Here is a 21,313-nt window from a genome sequence, read left to right on the forward strand (position 1 = left end):
AAACTAGGATGACAAGAGATAGGGAAGAATGAAGAAAGAATACATAATACGATATTATAGACACCAAAAGACACATTTCAACAAAGAGAGAATAAATAAATATGTCCAATGCAGAAATGAAGCCAACCAGCTAACTAGTGCAATTGCCTCAGAGGGGTGCTGGTTACCTTAGTGAGAACAGATTCAGTAATGGGGCCAAGGTTGACTTTGTATGCTGAGGAGGATGAGGTAAGTATAAGGTCTCAGTAAAGACAAACTGGTGTGGCGCTGTGGGTTAATATGTAAGACTGCAAAACCATTAGAACTGCAAGGTCAGTGGTTCGAGCTCACCAGCTGCTCCTAGGAAACCCTATACAGGGCCGCTATGGGTCAGAGCCAATTTGATGGCACCTCACAACTACAACAACAAAGACAAACCAGACGGTAAGTGGGTCACCACAGACTAGTTTAATATTACCTGGATACTGGAATATAGCGAGGAGGGTGTGACTAGTATCAGATGCCAACATAAACAAAAGAAGGTAACACAATTTTTATAGTAAAATGAAAATTGTGTTTGATTTCTACTGCTGCTGTAATTTGAAATGTCATTGTGAGTAGATTCAAATAATAAAAATGTATTTTCTCACAGTTCTGGAGGCTGAATCCAAATTAGGATCTAAGCTTTGTGGAGTCTTTTCTTGTTGGTCCTGAACATTCCTTGAATACTTGATTTGTAGATGACTGTCATATGTCATTTGACTGCTCCAGTTTACGCATGCATGCATTCTGGTTTTCTTGTAACTCAGAAGTGCTTAGGTTTAGGTAATGATTGATTACATTATACCACATTTGATTATGTAAAATAGCCTACTACCCATGGGCAACTAATTTTACAATATGACTCAGTCATACCAGCACATGGCCAGGATTTCAATACATATTTTGGGGCAGGCACAGTTCAATCCATAAAATATGTTGTATATGATGTGAAAGCTGGACAGTGAATAAGGAAGATCATAGATGATTTGATGCCTTTGAATTGTGGTGTTGGAGGAGAATACTAAAAGTTCCATGGGCTGCCAAAAGAACCAATAGATCTGTTCTGGAAGAAGTGCAGTCAGAGTGCTCCTTGGAGGCCAAGATGGCCAAACTTCGTCTCTCATACTTTGGACATATTGTCAGGAGAGAACAGTCTCTGGAGAAGGATATCATGCTGGGCAAGGTGGAGGGTCAGAGAAAAAGAGGAAGCCCCCCCACAGAGATGGATCTGCCAGGTGGCATCATTGATGGACTCAAGTGTGGCAGCGGTAGTGAGGTTGGCCCAAGATGGGACATTGTTTCGTTTTGCTGTGTATGGGGTCGCTATGAGTCGGTTCTGACTCGATGACACCTGACAACAACAACAACATCTTGAGTTAATTTGGGGGGAAAATATAAATATACAAACAAGGACAGAATGTTAGGGTGCAGTGAGTACTGGGCCAGACTACGTCTCATATCCTGACATTTTGTAACGTTCCCCTGGAATTAAGGTCCTGTTATTGCTTGGTTTCTGACCCCTCCTCCTATATTCCATTCTCTGTTTCCTCACCCATGTCCTATAATGCACCATCATTTTTGGAAGCCATATTAGAGAAAGCTTGAAGAACTAGGCAAAAAGGCACGAAATTGTGATACAAGGTATGGCTTAGCTGGGTAGCAAAAAAGAAGGCATTCAATAGATCTTTGGTCTTCCAAGGAGAATTTAAAAATAGGGTTGAAAATTAAAGAAGAAAAGTTAATAAGCACTAACTATAGTGAGAGATAAAAGTAAAAGGTATGGAAAGAAGTTAAACATTAACATTAACTTAACTATTCAGTCAATTGATATTTAAATTTGTCATAGAAATTCATTTTTAAGCTTCAAAGAAAATAGGCCTTGCTACTAAGATATTTTTAAAATCATAAATCAGAGTATAAAGACTAAATTTGATTTCATACTTTAGTTTTCTCTGGGTTCTTTCTTTTTTTTAAAAAAAATATTGAATTGTGAGTCTGGATTCTTCCTGGATGCTAGGCCCCATGCTGTAAAATTTCTTGATATCCCAATAAAATGAAACTGATACCAAATTAACACTAAAATACTCAACTAATTTCTCTTGGGATCATATGTTGCTTTTTGGTAGCTAAAGATTTTAATATTATGAGTGGGAAAATGTTCCAAGATGCTTTTTAAGTAGAGAAGGCATAATTGCACTAAAACACACACTATCGCATTTCAGATGTTTCTTACAAAAAATAATATACATATTTTATTGGTTAGCTATGAGAAGTCAAAGAGTATATAACAAATTAAAGCAAATTAGTTTTCATGGGTATGAAATAAACTGATAGGATTTCTCTTTTATTGTATTGGAACAAACTGAACCACATAATATAATAATATGTATAAATTATTTAATTGAGTTAATACCCCACAGCTAGCTCAGGTTCAAAATGGATGAAACATAAATTTGGAAGGTTGATAGATTCTGAGTAAAATGTCAGTTCATTTACATAAAGTATAATAGAAATAATTACAATCCCATGAATCATTAGGAGCCACTAAGAAGTCATTAAATAAGTTACTGCTTTCTAATACTTGGTGAACTAAATTCCAGTAGAACAAGGAGGTTATGTATTATTTCTGAATAAATCATTATTTAAATTAATATTTCAGTATTTAACTTATGTGGTAATTGAAAAACTAATTAATTTTTTAAAGTAATGCATGAGAAAAAGGAAGTAGGAAAGAACGCTCACATTTGTTGAACAATAATAGAATGTAGACTTCGAATTTGAAATTTTTATTAACACTTGGTAATGGTAAATATATATTTAGTAATTAGTTGATTCTTTGTGTTGAATTAAATTATATATTTTTTGACATTATATACCTAGGAGACAAAATGTTCACAACAGCCCAGATTGAACATAGAATTTAGAAGAGCATAGAATTTGTAACCACAAATTGAGCTTTCTGCTCCCGTAAAGATTTACAGCCTCGGAAACCCTGTACAGTGTCACTATGAATCGGAACCGACTCCACGGCACATAACAACAGCAACAACTTCCATTGTTTATTTTTAATATTGCTTGGAATCTGACTTCATCTGATATAACTTTGAAAAAAAAAAAAAGACAAATATAAGGAAGGAGCTATGAATACTGCCCAAGCTCATGAAGAACATGTGCATAGAACAAAAGGGAGTCATTTGAACAGAACAGGGGAATAGTGAATACGTTTAAGTCAGAAAACACACACACCAAGTTTATATTCTTTCACCATACTTATTCAATCTGTATGCTGAGCAAATAATCTGAGAAACTGGATTATATAAAGAAGAATGTGATATCAGGATTGGAGGCAGACTCATTAACAAATTTCAATATGCAGATGATACAACCTTGTTTACTGGAAGTAAAGAGGGCTTAAATACTTACTGATGAGATCAAAGATTACATCATTCAGTTAAAGATTGCACCTTAGTGCTTAAAAAAAAAAAAAAAAAGTAATCCTCACAATAAATGTTGTTATTGTTGTTGTTAAGTGCTGTCGAGTCGGTTCCAACCCATAGCGACCAAGTACAGGGTTTCTGAGGAGCAGCTGGTGAGCTCGAACTGCCAACCTTGCAGTTCAAATAGCTTTGCAGTCTGACACATTAACTCACAGCACCACAATAAATAGCATGATGATAAATGGAGAAAATATTGAATATGTCCAAGACTTCAATTTTCTTGGATCTGCAATCAATGCTCTTGAAAGCATCAATCAAGAAATCAATGACATATTGCATTGGGCAAATCTGCTGCACAAGACCTCTTTTAAATTCTTAAAGAGCAAAGATGTCACTTTGAAGACTAAGGTGCCCCCTTCCCCAAACCATGGTATTTTCAATAGTCTCATATGCATGTGAAAGTCATGTTCATATTCATTGGACAGTGAATAAGGAAGACTGTAGAAAAATTGGGGTATTTGAGTCAAGGTGTTGGAGAAGAATATTAAAAGTACCATGTGCTGCCAGAAGAACAAACAAATCTGTGGTTGGAAGAAATACAGACAGAATGCTCCCTAAAAAGCAGGATGAGAAGACTTCATCTCTCATACTTCGAACAGGTTATCAGGAGGGGGACCAGTCCCTAAAGGAAGACATCATACTTGGCAAATTGGTGGTGGTGGTGTGCCATAAAGTCGGTTCCAATTCATAACAACCCTGAACAGGGTTTCTGAAGCTAGAAATCTTTACAGGAGCAGAAAGCTTTATCTTTCTCCCGTTGAGCAGCTGGTAGTTTCGAACTGCTGACCTTGATGTTAGCAGCCCAACTTATAACCACTATGCCACCAGAGCTCTTTAAAGAGGAATACCCCAAATGAAATAAATTGGCACAATGGAAGGGGTGATAGGCTCAAGTATAGTCACAATTGTGACAATGGTGCACACGCAGAATTAACTTGACAGAATCTGTACATTTTAAGTGGAGTCTTTGTGTTACCATCAAGTCTATTCTGACTCCTGGTGACCCATATGTGCAGACAAGAACTTCTCCATAGGATTTCTAAACTGTGACCTTCTGGTAGCAGATCACTAGTTCTATCTTTTGAGGGTTCAAACCATCAACTTTTTGTCTAATAATCAAGTGCTTAACCATTTAGCCTTCATTATTTTTGTTTGGTGTCATGCATTCAGATAAGCACTGGACTGGTAACTGAGATGTCAACAGTTTAAACCCACCAGCTGTTCTCAAAAACCCTATACAGGGTCTCTACGTGTCTGAATTGACTCACTGGTATAGAACAACAGCATAATGTAGCAATAGCTCAGAAATACAGACAGTGGCACTCACAAGCAATGTTTGCAGTATTTTGGTTAGCCCATGGTATGCATGAATAGGTTCTAGCTTTCAAAAATAACTGATTTCCATATAATACAATATTTCTGTCATCTGTATTTTTCAATGCAATTGCTATGATTTCAACTGCCTCTATTTGACTGAAAAGTAAGTAAATGATCTGCACAATAATCCTTATTTTCAAAGCAAGTAAACCTAACCTAGCTGAAACAAATCCCCTCATTTAACAGAAACCACCAAAGAATAAAAATGAAAAAGAATGGAAGAAATGATGTGATATTTTGACATCCTACTTTGCTCAGTATCCAAGATGACTAAAGATCTGACAGGACATAAAATAGTTTTAAAAAGTTGGATAAGCTGACAAAATTGAATCAGATGATAACATTTATAGGAAGTAGCAATTTCTGTGAATGACCATTTATCAGGATGGATTGACTAAGTTTAGCAAGCATGTCCAGAATAGAAGGCAATGATACAGTGGCTAATGCACAGAATATCTTTCTCACAAACAAAATATGAGGTGATATTTGGAAATCATTTTCAATACTCTATTGCTTTCAGCATTTTTGGGAAAAAGTACATCAGTAGTAAACATACAAGGGAGCTTCAAAAATTTCATTGAAAAAAATGGAATTAAGAGATAGAATTTCTCATGGACTTTTTGAAGACCCTGCATGTATTTTTCTTTTACATGCTACAATCCACAGTTCTTTGATAATATGCTTTGGTACAAGTGGTAGAAGTGAAAAGGTATGAAACAAGTTCATAAAAAGGTGCCTCCATTCATCAGAAGCTCAGTGGTGCAATGGTTAAAGCAGTCTACAGCTATCTAAAAGCTACTAGCAATCTACAGCCTTAGAAACCCTGTGAGGGCAGTTTGACTCCGTCACTAAGAATCAGAAGTGACCCAACAGTATTGGATTTGTATTTTTCTTTTGGTGAGTACTTGTCATGTATGCATAGGGCCTATAACATTACAGAAACATACACATGCCTTAGTTAACTTAATTCTTCCTTAGTAAAGAACATGCAAGAGTACTATGAAGGGACTTTAAAGAGTTCACACAAAAAAAGTTCCGTTTTTCCATTAAACTATTGGAAGTCATTTTGTACTTGAAATATTCTTTAGTAAATGAGTTTCTTGCTATACATAGAGATCATTTTACTGCCTGTAAATATCTACACTTCTAGGAATGTAAATGCATACATAAATATTATTAAATACAGCTTATAATGACTGATCGATTTGCTTTTATGTTGCATCTTTATTCTCTATGATTTTCCAGGAAATTTTGCTTTTAATTTTTTTTTTTTTTTTCTCTCTCTCCAACTCGGTTATGCTATAAAATAATTTTCTTTAAAACTTTTATTGTGATTTGGGTGAAAATTTACAGAGCTAATTAGCTTTACATCCACCATTTAATATGCATTTTCTTTTATAACATTGGTTGTGATCCCCACAACATAACAGCTCTCTTCCCAGTTTCTCACTGTGTTCCCCTATTTCATTTATTCCTCTTTCCTGCCTCTTTCTGTCTTCTGAGATTTGTTTTTGGACAAACGGTGTCCTTTTGGTCTCTAGGTTTGGTTGTACTTGGGAGTATGTTTCTCCATGTTGTTATTATATACTTCATATTTTGTTCTTAAATGTCATAGAGTTGGCTCCAACCCATAGCAACCCTGTATAAGGATTCCAAGAGCAGTTGGTGAACTTGAACCAACAGCCTTGCAGTTCAAACTGACCTTGCAATCCAGCGCATTAACCACAACACCAAACCAAGACTCCATACGCTTCATACGCCTGTCTTTTGTTTGACTGCTCCAAATTACATGAGAGGAAGTCCCACCCTCCTTGATTCTAAGAAGCATTCTGGCAGTACTTCAGCATAGATTTATTCATTCTTCTGATAGTCGATGACATTTATTAATATTATTTTCTTTGTCAAAACCATAATTCAAGGACATCAGTTCTTCTTTGGTTTTCTGTACTCAATGTCCAGCTGTGGCAAGCATTTAAGGTCATTGAAAATGCCATGGTTTGAGACAGGCACATCTTCAAAATGACATCTTGGATTTTTCACATCTTAGAGTTTTTTACCATCAGATGTGTCCAATGTAAACAATACTTTACAAAGAAGTTATTGTTGTCAATCATTGCTGTTGTTCTTGTTAGGTGCCATCAAGTCGGTACTGACTCATAACAACCTTATGCACAGCAGAACGAAACACTGACCGATCCTGGGCCAACCCCACTACTGTTGCCACACTTGAGTCCATCGATGCCGCCACATGGCCAATCCATCTCATTGGGGATCTTCCTCTTTTTCTCTGACCCTCCACCTTCCAAACATGATATCCTTCACCAGCGACTGTTCCCTCCTGACAATATGTCAGCAGTATCAGAGATGAAGTTTGGCCATCTTGGCCTCCAAGAAGCACTCTGGCTGCACTTCTTCCAAAATGGATCCATGTGTTCCTTGGCAGCCCATGGCACTTTCAATATTCTCCTCCAATTCCATACCTCAAAAGCATCAATTCATCTATGGTCTTCCTTATTCACTGTCCAGCTTTTACATGGATATGAGGTGATTGAAAATACCATGGCTTGGGTCAGGCACACCTTAGTCCTCAAGCTGACATCTTTGCTCTTCAACACTTTAAAAAAAAGGTCTTGTAGAGCAAATTTACCTAATGCAATACATCATTTTATTTCTTGACTGCTTCTTATGTGAGTGTTGATAGCTGATCCACGAAGAATAAAGTCCTTGACAACTTCAATCTTTTCTCCACTGATAATAATGTTGTTTATTGGTCCAGTGGTGAGGATTTTTGTTTTCTTTATGTTGAGATGCAATCCATACTGGAGGCTGTGCTCTTTGATCTTCATCAGTAAATGTTTTAAGTCCTCTTCACTTTCACCAAGCAAGATTGTATCATCTGCATATCACAGGTTGTTAATGAGTCTTCCTCCAATTCTGATGTCATGTTTTTCTTCATATAATCCAGCTTCTCAGATTATTTGCTCAGCATACAGGTTGAATAAGTATGGTGAAAGAATACAGCCTTGTCGCACACCTTTCTTAATTTTAAAACATTTAGTGTTCCCATGTTCTGTTCAAACAACTGCCTATTGGTCCATGTACAGATTTCTCATGAGCACAATTAAGTGTTCCTAAATACTCGTACTTCGCAATGTTGTCCATAGCTTGTCATGTTCCACACAATGAAAAGCCTTTACATAGTCAATAAAGCACAGGTAAACATCTCTCTGATATTCTCTGCTTTCAGCCAAGTTCCATTGGACATCAGCAATGATATCCCTCCTTCCATGGCCTCTTCTGATACCAGCTTGCACCTCTGGAAGTTCTCTGTCAATGTATGCTTGCAGCTATTTCTGTATTACCTTTAGTAAAACTTTACTTACATGGGATATCAAAGAGATTGTCCGATGATTTCCGCATTCCATTGGGTCACCTGTCTTTGGAATGGGCACAAATACAGATCTCTTCCAATCAGTTGGGCCAGATAGTTGTCTTCCAAATTTTTTGTCATAGATGAGTGAGTGCCTCCTGTGCTGCCTCCCTTTCTTGAAAGATTTCAGTTTCTACTCCATCAATTCCTGGTGCCTTGTTCCTTCCCAATTCCTTCAATACACCTTGGATTTCCTCCCTCAGTATCATTGGCTCTTGATCATATGCTACCTCTTGAAATGGTTGAACATCAACCATTTCCTTTTGGTACAATGACTCTGTGTATTCCTGCCATTTTCTCTTGATGCTTTCTGCATCTTTCAATAATTTGCCCAGAGAATCTTTCAATAATGAAAGTTGAGGCTAGATTGTTTTCTTCAGGTCCCCCACCTTGAGAAATGCTGATTTTGGGTTTTCTGATTCCAGATCTTTGCACATTTTGTTGTAATATTTGGCTTTATCTTCTTGAGCTGATCTTTGACATTTTTTTTGTTCACCTCTTGGACCTCCTCCTTTCTTCCCTTTGCTTTAGCTTCTCTACTGACAGACTAGTGGGGGAATTGTTGTTGAATCACTTCCTACTCATAACTAACCCTGTATTGAGTTTCTGAGGAGGAGCTGGTGGGTTTGAACCACCAACCTTGTGGTTCAAATGGACTTTGCAGCATTATCCTGCAGTGCAATACCAGGACTAATAATAAAGAAGAGGGTCAGCAAAAAAGAGTGAGGCTCTCAATGAGCTGGATTGGTACAGTGGATACAATAATGGTCTCTAACATCAGCACAGCTGTGAGGATGGCATAGGACTGCCCAACATTTTTTGTTGTTTAGTGTGTATAGAGTCACTATAAGCTACTCCTCAGAAACTCTATACAGAGTTGCTATGAATTGGAGCCAACGCAACAGCACTTAACAAGTCAGAAAGGACTCAACAGCACCTAACAGCAGCAGTAACTATTTGCCTTAAAATTGATCCCACAGGTGGGTTCAGTTCTATGTTTGAAGAGTTTCTAAACACCACAGTCTCATGGGTTCCACCGGTCTATATACGGCCAGTAAATCTGACCATTTTTATGATTTTCAGATTTATTCTACATGTTTTTCTCCCACTTTCCTCAGCACCTTCTCTTGTAATTCCTGTGCAGCCTAAGTTAAGAAAATCAGGAGAGTTCTTTAAGAAATTTTTGATTTGTGCAGATCAAATAGTACAGAGACTGTAGAAAAATATATGGAGACAGAGTTGATTTCACAGAAATTGTATATTTATTGAAATTTATTCTTTGCTGCCTGCAACCTGCTTATGATAGCATCTGTTTCCTTTTTCTTGACATGCTTCACTTTTTTAATCAGTAGAATTTAGATTGTCGGTATTTTATTCTATTTCTTCTCTCAGTTGACTATGATATAATGATAACAGAAGGCAAAACTCCCCCTGAGTGGGTTTTCATTAAATAAAAATGTCTCCAAAAGATTGAGAAGCCTTCAGGAGCTACCTGAATGAAGCAACGCTGGTAGAATGAAACTATATGATAGAAATTCAGGAACTAGGAGCCTTGCCTGTCATCTCTTCAAATCACATCATCTCTTAAGACAGGTCCTTTAGGAAATAATCTTTAGCAGGCTAGGAAGAATGTGGTGTCATTAAATACATGGAGAATTTAGATTAAAAATAAAAAAGAAATAGGCATGAAAAACTGCATAAAGAATTCAAGAATTTACAGGTAAGATTTTGTATCATCTCAAAATATACGTGATAGTCCTGAATCCTGTGCCTGTGAGTGTGAGTGTGGAAGTTGACTGTTTTGAAGATGTTGTCAGTTAATGTAATATGAAGTCATTCGAGAAGAGCAACACGTTACTGCTATAGAGTCGGTTCTGACTTAGCGTGACCCTGTAGAACAGAGTAGGACTCCTTCTTTGGGTTTCTGAGACTCTAAATCTGCAGGGCAGTGAATTATTTAATGCTTCTTCTAGTCATAGTCTTGGTGAACTCCCACAAAACAACTCTTGTCCTAATTGGTCTGGATAAGAGAAGGTGGGGTAAGATGTTGATGGTTGATTTGATTCAGTTGTTGAGTGACTAATAACAAGGCTAATCGTGATTGGTCAATTTTGCATCCTGTTGGGTATGCAATGAGCCATTTCAGCAGCAGAGGGAGTGTGGAATCTCACTACCACCAAGGTAGAAGAACTGGGAGTAAAGTGCATTCCTTAGATCCCAAAATCTCCACACATTGAATCTCAACTACCAGTTGCTCCATCGGAGAAAGATAAGGTTTTCTGCTCCCATAAAGATTTATAGCCTCAGAAACCCTGTACAGGGTTGCTGTAAGTCAGAACCGACTCCATGGCACTTAACCACCACCACCATCAGGGGAAAGCAAAGTATGATACTGGAGAAACAGCAGAGGAACAACAGCAACAACACAAGAATCAGAGCACAAGGCAGAGTGGTGAACTTCTCAGCCCATGGAGCAAATAAAGCTGAGTGCTTTGGGTCAGGAGGTTCACTTGTGGGGTGGGGTACCTCCAGACAGTGAACTTATGGGCTAGGTTTACTGACCCATGCAGCCTATACTCAGCACCTTCAGGCTGAGGCTTATAGCATAGTGGAGTATCCAGTGGGTATTTATCAGCAGTGGCAAAAGTTCCTTGTAAGAAAGGAGGGGAATGGTTGATCTTGCAGTCCAGGATTGAAGGACCCTGGGACCATCAAGGGAGAAGAGCAGAGTGTGGGACCCTATCCAGAGAAGCCTTGATGCCAGAAATGGAGGGAGAGACGATGACGTGGAGAGAGGGAGCGGCTGGGGACTCTGGACTCAAGGAGGGAGAGGGGTGTGAGCTGGCGGCCAGGGGGCAGTCTTGCAGGGTATATCCTTTGGTTGTTTGAATGGTTACATATTCCTGAGTGCTTCAGTGTACACACACACATACACACACTCCCCCTCCCAAAACAACAACAACAACAACAAACAAAAAAAGAAAACAGAGGGAATGGAAGCAAATGCTATTGAATGATGATACATGGAGGGGATTGTAATCATTGCAATGAAATGAAATACGATAGGATGAAGGTAAAGCTGATGTTCTTCCATGTCAACTACCACTCAATTAATTCACAATAAAAACTTAAAAAAAAAAAAAAAAAGTGCCTTGTAAGATTGCCTGAACAGTGCCGAAGCCCATGAGCCAAAAAGAGCTCTGCTGCGGGCATGGCAGAGGAGATGCTGTTCTGACCAAAGACCTGGAGCCTGAACATTTCTGTTAATTTCCCTAAGATACCCCATCATTGTGAATATGGTGTCTAAGTTCTGTGTGGTCATTGCAATGAATTCTTGAGCGAATGACTGGTATCACTTTTTTTATTTTTACAAAATCTTTATGGGCCTAAACATCCTTATCTTTCACTTGTGGAGCAGCTGGTGGGTTTGAACTTCCAACTTTGCCATTAGCAGCCTCTGTGATGTGAGAGCTACCATGCCAGATTAGTGAGGGTCCTAATTACATCTGAGTGCTATTCTAAAACAGACCCAGAGAAATTGCAGAAAGATGCTCATGTGAAACTGTATCTACAAGCCAAGGAAGACCAAGGGATCCCGGGGTGGGTGGTCAGAATCTGGGAGAGAAAAGAAAAGATATTTCCATCGAGCAAACAGAGAATATAACCCTAAATTTGGACACCCCCGCCCCCCCCAAACTGTGAGACAACACATTTCTCTTCTTATAAGCCACTTTGCTTGTGGTACTTTTCTACTTAAATTAAGAGGGTGAAGCTTGTTTTTTCCTCAACCTTCTTAGCCACTGAGCTAGGTAAAGTTCCAGTAGAGTCTACCTTAATACAAAGGTCACATCTACTGCTCCTTCAGAGCTTGAGAGACTACAAGAGGCATTCTGTGGTCTTCACAAGAATCCTAAAGAGATGTTTGAGTGACTATGAAAGACAACAGAAAATGAAGAGAAGAGGATCTTGGATTTAATGAAAATTAAAAAAGAAGCAATTTAAGCACTGACAATGACAAAGAAGGAATTGTTTCAATAATTCTGTAAAAGCTGTTTCAAAACCATCAGAGAAACCTTGTTTGACAAATGTCATGCACATTCTTAATCACAGTGGAAAAGTGAATATGATCATAAAGGACTGTCGGGGACCCGCCTCGACATAGGGGTTCGGTTCACGAGGAGGGGAGATCCAGAGGCGATAGGGATAGCGAAAGAATACACAGACAAACAGAAGAAGGGAGACAATGAGGCACCCCAAAGCCAGGGTGGATACATCACTGGTGGGCAGGCTTGGGACTACAGGCATCATGGCCTCTGCAGGCAGCAACTCACTGCCCTGCCATCTTTACCGCATGCCTTCCAGCCAGTAATGCACCGCAGTCTTTACTCCATGCCTCCCAACCAGCAATGCACTGCCATCTTTACTCCATGCCTGCCAACCAGTAATGCACTGCCATCATTACTCCATGCCTGCCAACCAGTAATGCACTGCAATCTTTACTCCATGCCTGCCAACCAGTAATGCACACCTAGGGAGGCCCGGGCCTCTGTTTTATTTAGGGGAGGAGCTTCACACCAAGCTGGGAGGGACTTAGGCAAGGTACAGCTAACATCAGTACTTTTCCAGACATTCAGGTAACTTTACATTGTGCTTTGCTGGTTCGAATCCCAGGCCAGCAACTTGGATTCTCAGGCCCAATTAACATATCTATAGCCCCTGAGCATAGTTGGGGGAAGGTGAGAGATAAAGACAAAAGCTTGGGCAGAGTCCTGCTGCTTAGGCTTCCTGAGCCAGGTCTGCAGGAGGACTCCAGCCCAGGTGAATGGGCTGCACCTGGAAAAGGATTAGGGAGGATGGGTTCTTTGTCTATAGAACAAAGAGCTGTGAAGTAGCTAAGATATTTTTAGTTAATCCTTTGGAGAAAGGCTTAACCTTGCAACCTTTAGTCTCGGCTTTAGGAAAATATCACATTTATCTGTGGATTGTCAAAGGCTCCAGTGTATTAATTTAATATATATAACTGAATATTAAGATGAAAGCAATTTGCCATTAACTGCCAGTGGCCTCATTTGTTACACGCCCTAGAGGGCCTTGAACCTCTGACTAGTCTTACGCGGTCTGCAACAAAGGACAAGAACAAGTAAAAAAGTATTGCTACAAAGCCATGGAAACCTTTATTAAACAAAAATGTCAAAATGTAAAGCTGCTGTTGATTGGCATGTCCTCTTTCCAGGTCTCTACACTTATGAAGTTGGTGATTCTGTCTCTCTAACAGTTCTCCCAAGAATTCTACATTCTTTGATTTACACCATGTCAAATTCTGTTCCTCATATATGTTCTTTGAGTTTTAGTAACAAAAAGGAAGTCTGAAGGGGTAAAATCAGTGCTATACTGTGAATGGAGTAAAGTTTCCCAATGAAATTCTCACAGGACAGGCCTAGAAGAATAAATAGAGGCAGTGTCATGATTGAAAAATATTTCTTAGTGCAAATTTCCTCGTCTTTTTCTCACCAATTCAGTTTTCAATTTTCTTAAAATTTCTTTAAAATAAGTCCCCATCATTGCCGCATGTCCTAGGAGAAAATCTATCATGATTACCCATTTGGACAGTCCTCTTCTGATCTGCTCTCTTTGCCTTGAATTGAATTGCCCAGCATATCCCCTTAGAAGCCACTGTTTTAATTGAACCTTGCTCTCTGGATTGTATTGTAAAATGTAACACTTATCATCAGTTATAATTTGTTCCATAATATCATCTTCGTTACTTTCAATCTTGCTTAAAAGACTGATGGAAAGATCACCTCTTTGAGCTAGCTGATATCAGCACAACACTTTTGGTACCTATCCTTTTATTTGAAGGCACCCTAATGAGACTACAGAGTCCTGGTATGGCACTGTGGGTTAATGTGCCAGACTGCAAAGCCATTTGAACCGCAAGGTTGGAGGTTCACCAGTCACTCCTCAGAAACCCTATACAGGGTCACTATGGGTCAGAACTTACTCGATGGCACTTAACAACAACAACAACAACAACAAAATGAGACTAAGACAAGTGTATCACTGAGAGAATTTGCAACCATCTTCAAATCGCAGAGACATGTTCAAACATGTTTTGTTTTGAATAAACCATGCATATATGAACTGGAACCTTAGAAGGAAGACTTTTTTCACTTGCCCTGTTATAGAGGGGGAAGAGAACAAGCCTGTGAATGGATTTAATCTCAATGGTGTTGGTGGTGTGTCAACCTTCTAGAGCATTATGTGTTCTAATCAGCAAGCCTAGGAACACAATCACTCTGTAGGATCAGACCTGGTACACAACATAGAGGTTTGTTTCACAGTCAGTAAGCACAAGATAGTCGTGGTGTGGCGCTGTGGGCTAATGTGTCAGACTTCAAAGCCATTTGAATTGCAAGGTCGGTAGTTCAAGCTCACCAGCTGCTCCTCAGAAACCCTATACAGGGTTGTTATGGGTCGGAACTGACTCAACGACACTTAACAACAACAACAACATGCACATGGTAATGGACAGGTAGTAAAACATCCTTAAATACAATGTATTGGTCACCAAGATAACAAAAGAGGTGCTTATAATTTTATGAAGTAAGAGAATGAGAATAAAAACAAAACAACAACAATGGCAATAGCAGTAATAAGAAGGAGAAGATCAAGAAAGAAGAAGAATGTATGATTTGACTTGTCATAGAAAAAGTTATAAACATAATCTAAGCGTTGATATGTGAAACAAAGCATTATCCATGTGGGCATGGAATAATTAATTATGTCCTTATCTAAGAAAGCAAATTCAGATTGTAGAAGAGGGCAAAGGTGTTGGCCTCCATGCTGTTAATAAATCTATTCATTATGATTTCCTAAAAAGGAAGAACTACTCCAAGAGTGTAAAGGCAAAGTCATAGCTAAGACCTTTTCAGTGTGAACTGGGAATTTAGAGGTCAATGAGTTTAACCCTCAGTTTGAGCCTACATAATTATCAGCGATTATTCTAACATTTTAGGTATTGGAATGAACAACATTTGGAGATTTATTAATATTAATTTTCTGTTGATAAATTAAACATTGATTATTCAAAAGAAGATTCCTCCCCTGTGAAAGTCTTAAGTTTCATAAATTAGAAATATCATGGTAGATGAGAAATATTTGATGAAGTTCTGTGTCTATCTAAATATTCAAGACCTTATTTGGTATTCATGAGGTTGACTTTTCAGGAATTATCTTCATTGAAAAATCACATATCACAGCGCCAACCTAACATAGAACCCCAACTCAACACGCCATATGGATTTTCAATTTTTCTAAAGGATGTATATGCCCACTAAGTTGGATATATGCTTCATTCATGTAGATAAAATGAAATAATTGAGGCCAAATACCAAAAATCTCAAACCCATTGCTGTCTAGTGGATGATCCTATAAGATAGCATAGAACAGCCCCAAAGGGTTTCCAAAATTGTAAATCTTTAAGGAAGCAGACTGCTAAATTTTTCTCCCCTCAAGCCACAGGTAAGTTTGAACCACTGGCTTATCAGGTAACAGGTGTGTGCTTAATTGCTGCATGGTGTATTCAGGGATCCTTGAAGCCAGACAGCTCATACCTCTTTTGCACATAAATTAAAATATTACTGTTGTTAATTGCTATCAAATCAGTTCCCACCACGCATAGTGACGCTGTATAGGATATCCAGGGAATGGCGGGTGGGTAAGAATGCAACCTTAACGTTAGCACTCCAGTGTTTATCCTACAGCACCTCACTAGGGAGCAGAGTTCATTTTTCAATCCCTTTCTGATACCATGCAAGCAGAATTTAAGCTCTGCTTTAAGAATTTGAATTTCTCAGATGATATAATTTTGCACTGAACTACACGAAATACCTCTTAAATCTTAACTGAGAGGAGGAACGAGGTGGATCCCATAAGAAGTGAGGTGTATGCCAGAGGCGATAGCTCCCACAGGCCTCAGGCAGAACTGAGCAACGGGAGTTGGGAGCAGAGGGCAGCAGAAGCCGGTACTTATTTAATGAGAACATGCCATAGAATGACAAAGGAAACCTGAAGGTTACAAGTGCTCAAAAGTTGGTAGAAGCTGTGGCAAGATTTTTACTGACCTATTTGTAGCGTGGTGGTTATGAATTGGGCTGCTAACCTCAGGGTCAGCAGTTCAAAACTATCAGCTGTTCCATGGGAGAAAGATGCTTTCTTCTCCCGTAAAGATTTACAGCCTCGGAAACCCTGTGCATGGTCGCTATGAGTCAGAACCGACTCCACGGTACCTAACAACAACATTGGTGGTGGTGGTTATGTGCCGTGGAGTTGGTTCCAACTCGTACGACCCTGTACCGGGTTTCCGAGGCTGTAAATCTTTATGGGAGCAGACAGCCTCATCTTTCTCTGAAGGAACAGCTGGTAGTTTCGAACTGCTGACCTTAAGGTTCGCAACCCGATTTGTAACCACTACGCTACCAGAACTCCAACAACATTATACCTCGATTATTTGAAATCAAAATGGATGCAAGTTTAGCACATCTATTTGCAAGGTAAGCATTGGACACAGCTGCCCATTCCAAGATATAAATGTGGCTTCTGAAAAGCTTGCCCCAGAAGCGTTTTGCTTTTACAATGGCAAGTGGAGCAGACAATGTGGTGGGCTCAAACATCTGTGTAGGATATAATGTTTCAATGAGCAGAGTTAAGAATAATGTTGAGAGAATAATGTGTTGCCTTGATAAATGGGAAAAAAAAAAAAAAAAAAAGCAAGAGATGCATTGTTGTTGTTGTTGTTAAGTGCTGTCAAGTCAGTTCGGACCCATAGCAACCCTGTATAGGGTTTTCTGGGAGCAGCTGGTGAGCTTGAACTGCGTGCGACCTTGCAGTTCAAACGGCTTTGCAGTCTGACGCATTAACCCACAGCGCCACACCAGGACTCAGAGATGCATTTAAGCACTAAATATTTTGACATGTGGGGAGGAAACAAGGTCCCATTCTAAAGCTCATACAAGATGGAATCATAGTCTTAATGGGAACATATGATAATGGTGCCAGCAAACTCAATGAGGAGGCGTGCTGACTCTTATCTTAATCAGGGCATACATCTGTTACTAATCTTAGTTTTAGAGATAACTGGGTCTTCTGTGGTGGGAAAGGCATTAAGACAGAAAAACCTTTTGAATAGAGCATAAAAAATAATATGGACACAAACAAATAAGGATGGCCAGAAGTCATAGAAATGGAAGGACGCATCCCACAGAAGCAAGACTAAAGGAACTGTGGGGACCTTTTACTACTAACCAGAGAGCTGTCACCAAGAAACACCATGTACATATTTGACGCACAGGCAGCCATCTCGTTGTGCGCATGAGCATTATCTCTTTTGACATCAGGCTATTTCGTGCTAACGAACATAGAGATCTTTGTCAACTGTCACCATAATGTGCACATTTCCCTAAAATGCAATATTTTCTATAGCTTTGGTAATAACATTTTTTAATTCTAATTGCATCCTCAGTGGATAGCTTAACAGATTGTGAAATATATACTGGTTGTTGAGAAAATCTCTAATTGAAGAATGTGGATTTTAGGTTCCAAGGAGTGGCTGGTGGGTTTGAACTGTCAACCTTGCAGTCAGCAGTCCAGTACTTATCCTATAATACCACCCCAGGACTCCAGTTATCATAGTATACATTTTTATTGGTCTCATTTCTTGTTCCATGTGATACCCAACCTGTTTTATCTCCTACAAACTCATTTCATTCATTTGTGATATTTGGTCTCTTGTTTCGTTTTAACCACATCTTGTCTGCACTTTTATAGGTCTACCATTCTCAAAAACATTGTCAACTAAAATGTGAAGGAAAGTAAGTTTCTCAAAGGTAAATGTTTGCTTTGTTCTTTTGCTTTTTAAATCCAATATTATTTAAAAATGGAGATTGGGAAAATACTTAATCCAATACTCAAGATATTGTTGTTAAGTGCCATCAAGTCAGTTCCAGCTCATAGCAACCCTGTATAGGGTTTCCATGGAGCAGCTGGTGAGCTTGAACCGCTGACCTTGGGATTCAAACTGACTTTGCAGTCCAGAGCATTAACCCACAGCACCACACCAGAGCTCCAAAGATATGATGTTATCAATAGAAAAAAATAACAAAATAACAAAATCAAAATGTAAAAGCTATTTTAAATATATACTTCATTGAGAATGCTTCATGCCTTTATAAATAAACAACTTACTAATGAGTTTCAGTCACTAAAGTACTACTGAAATCTGATATTTTACTAAATATAATTAAACTAGAAGTAAACATATAGATGAAATTGATGTAAGACTTTGTTGCTGGTGTTGGTACATGCTATCTAGTTGTGCCAGCTGCTAGTAAACCTCGATTGGGTTTCCAAAAGTATAAATCTTTGTCCAAGTATAAAATCTCATTTTTCTCCCATGGAACTGCTGGTGGGCTTCAATTACCTAATCTGTGGCTTGCAGGCCTTTGCTTATCCCACAGAGCCACCATACTCTTCAACATAAGGCTGTGATAAGTGTCATTGAATTGGTTCTGACTCATAGCTAAAGGGGTTTTGAGGAGTGAGTTGTTGGTGAGGTTGAACCACCAGCCTTGTGGTTAGCAATTCACTGTTTATCCTATAGGGTCACACCAGGACCTCTTTAAATGATTAAGAATAGGTCTAGCCTTATGTCAAATCAATCCATTGGTTTATTTCTAATTTAAGTGTAGGTTTACTTTTAATTTTTAATTTAATTTACTTTTAATGTAAGTATTCTGTCACCATATTTACTAACTTTATGCTGAGCAAATAATCTGAAAACTTGGATTATAGAAAGAAGATTCTGGCATCCGAATTGGAGGAAGACTTTAACAATCTGCAACATGTAATTTTGCTTGCTGGAAAAGAACAAGACTTGAAATACTTACTGATTAAGATTAGAAACTACAATCTTCACTATGGTTTGTACCTCAATGCAAAGAATATGAAAATCCTCACAACTGTGTCAATTAATAAGATATTGATAAATGTAGAAAAGATTAAAGCTGATGAACACTTCATTTTGTTTGGGTTCACAATCAATGCTCATGGAATCAGGAGTCAATAAATCAACTGTCCTAATGCATTAAGGAAACTGTTCCAAAAGACTTGTTTAAAGTGTTAAAGAATCAAGATGTCACTTTGAGGACTAAGATGCACCTAACCCAAACCATGGCATTTTCAGTAACCTCAGAGCAGAATCGATGAGTTTGGGTTATGATGTTGGTGAAGAATATTGAAAATACTCTGTACTGTCAGAAAAACAAACGAATCTGTCTTTGAAGAAGAACAACCAGATGTTCCTGAGAAACGACAATGGCAAGACTTCATCTGTCATACTTTGGACATATTGTCAGGAAGGACCAGTCCCTGGAGAAGGCCATCATGCTTGGTAAGGTAGAGGGTGAATGAGAAAGAGGAAATGGATTACACAATGGCAACAGTGGACTCAAGCCTAGCAATTACTGGGGGGAATGGTGCATGACTGGGCAGGTTTTCCTTCTATTGTGTATAAGGTTGCTGCTGTAAATTGGAGCTGATATGATGATATCTAAGACCAACAACAAAAGTCTTATGTCAACTAAATCTATAGGTTTACTTCTAGTTTAATTCAGTGAAAACCAATTTAATAGTGTAAGGACCAAACTGATTTTACCTATTTTGCCTACCTAGAAACTGCTTGACTAAACTCTAGTCAGGCTCAGGAAAGCATTTTAAATAGACAAGGCCTCAGTTATTAGTTCCTTCCAGAGGCAAGGTCAATCTCCATTCTGTACATTAGCCTGAACACGTACTCTGGCTCCAAGAAAATGATATATGTATAAATAGCCAGGCAGCTCAAGGCCAGAGGCCAGATGTTTTCCTTTACCCTAGCCTAAGAACAAAGACCACCAGTCCTGACCAATTAAACTGTAACATCTCATAGTTTGCCAATTGTTAACCAATCCAAAGATTGTAAAGCTGAGAAACCTGAGCTGTTTGAAAATTCTATAAAAACCCTGCAGACAATGAATTCGGGGCTCTTTCCCTATTCCGAAATGTCGGATAATGTTAGAGACCTGGCTAGAGCTTGATTAAACAACCCTTATGTATTTGCATAGGTACACGGCTCCTGGGTGGTCTTTGGGGACCCTGAATTCTGGGCATACCAATAGTAAAATTTAATGAAAACTCTTCTATTTCCCTCTGTGTAAATCCTTGCTCAAGTCCATAAGGAAGTGTGGTTCTCTTTTCTTAATTTTGTACACAGAAAGACAAAGTAAGCATTTCGTTTTTAAGAAAAGTGTCAGGATGCACAAAGTAGCTCTGAGTCAATGCTGGGTTCTATTATCATACAATGTGGATGGGAATTACATTCAAATGAGTGTTTTCCTTGTTAAATGGCATTGAGGTAGTTGTGATTCATAGCAACCTATATAGAGCTTCCAAGGAGCTGCTGGTGTGTGTGAACCAGCAACCTTGTGGCTAGCAGTCCAGTGCTTATCCTACAGAGCCACACTAGGACCCATACATTGAATCTAGTAATACTCTTGGGATATTGCTAGTACTAATTTTCTAGTTTCATTGAAACTATCTTAACAATCAATTTCCCTGAAAGGAGATAAAGCAGTTAACAGAATAACTTAAAGGTAGAGCTAAAAAAACAAAAAACAAATGTATGAGGATGTTAGGATTACAAAAAGAAATTGCAGTAAGCTGTTATCTGTGACCATCATTGAGACACACAGCATTGGCTGTTGAATGCACAACTACTAGGACTGGTGGTTACAAATCAGGCTGCGAACCGTAAGGTCAGCGGTTCGAAACTACCAGCCACTCCGCGGGAGAAAGATGAGGCTTTCTACTCCCGTAAAGATTTACACCCTCAGAAACCCTGTACAGGGTCCCTATGGGTCGGAACCGACTCGATGGCACTTAACAACAACAACAACAA

At 38.8% G+C, this 21,313-nt stretch overlaps 1 pseudogene; it reads left to right on the top strand.

Annotated features, from left to right (window-relative positions):
• Window positions 1-189: 189 nt before the first annotated feature.
• LOC102829011 lies at window positions 190-17,599 on the top strand (annotated as a pseudogene).
• Window positions 17,600-21,313: the final 3,714 nt, after the last annotated feature.

Source organism: Chrysochloris asiatica, unplaced genomic scaffold (genome assembly GCF_000296735.1).
Source record: "Chrysochloris asiatica unplaced genomic scaffold, ChrAsi1.0 scaffold00032, whole genome shotgun sequence".
Lineage (NCBI taxonomy): Eukaryota > Metazoa > Chordata > Mammalia > Afrosoricida > Chrysochloridae > Chrysochloris > Chrysochloris asiatica.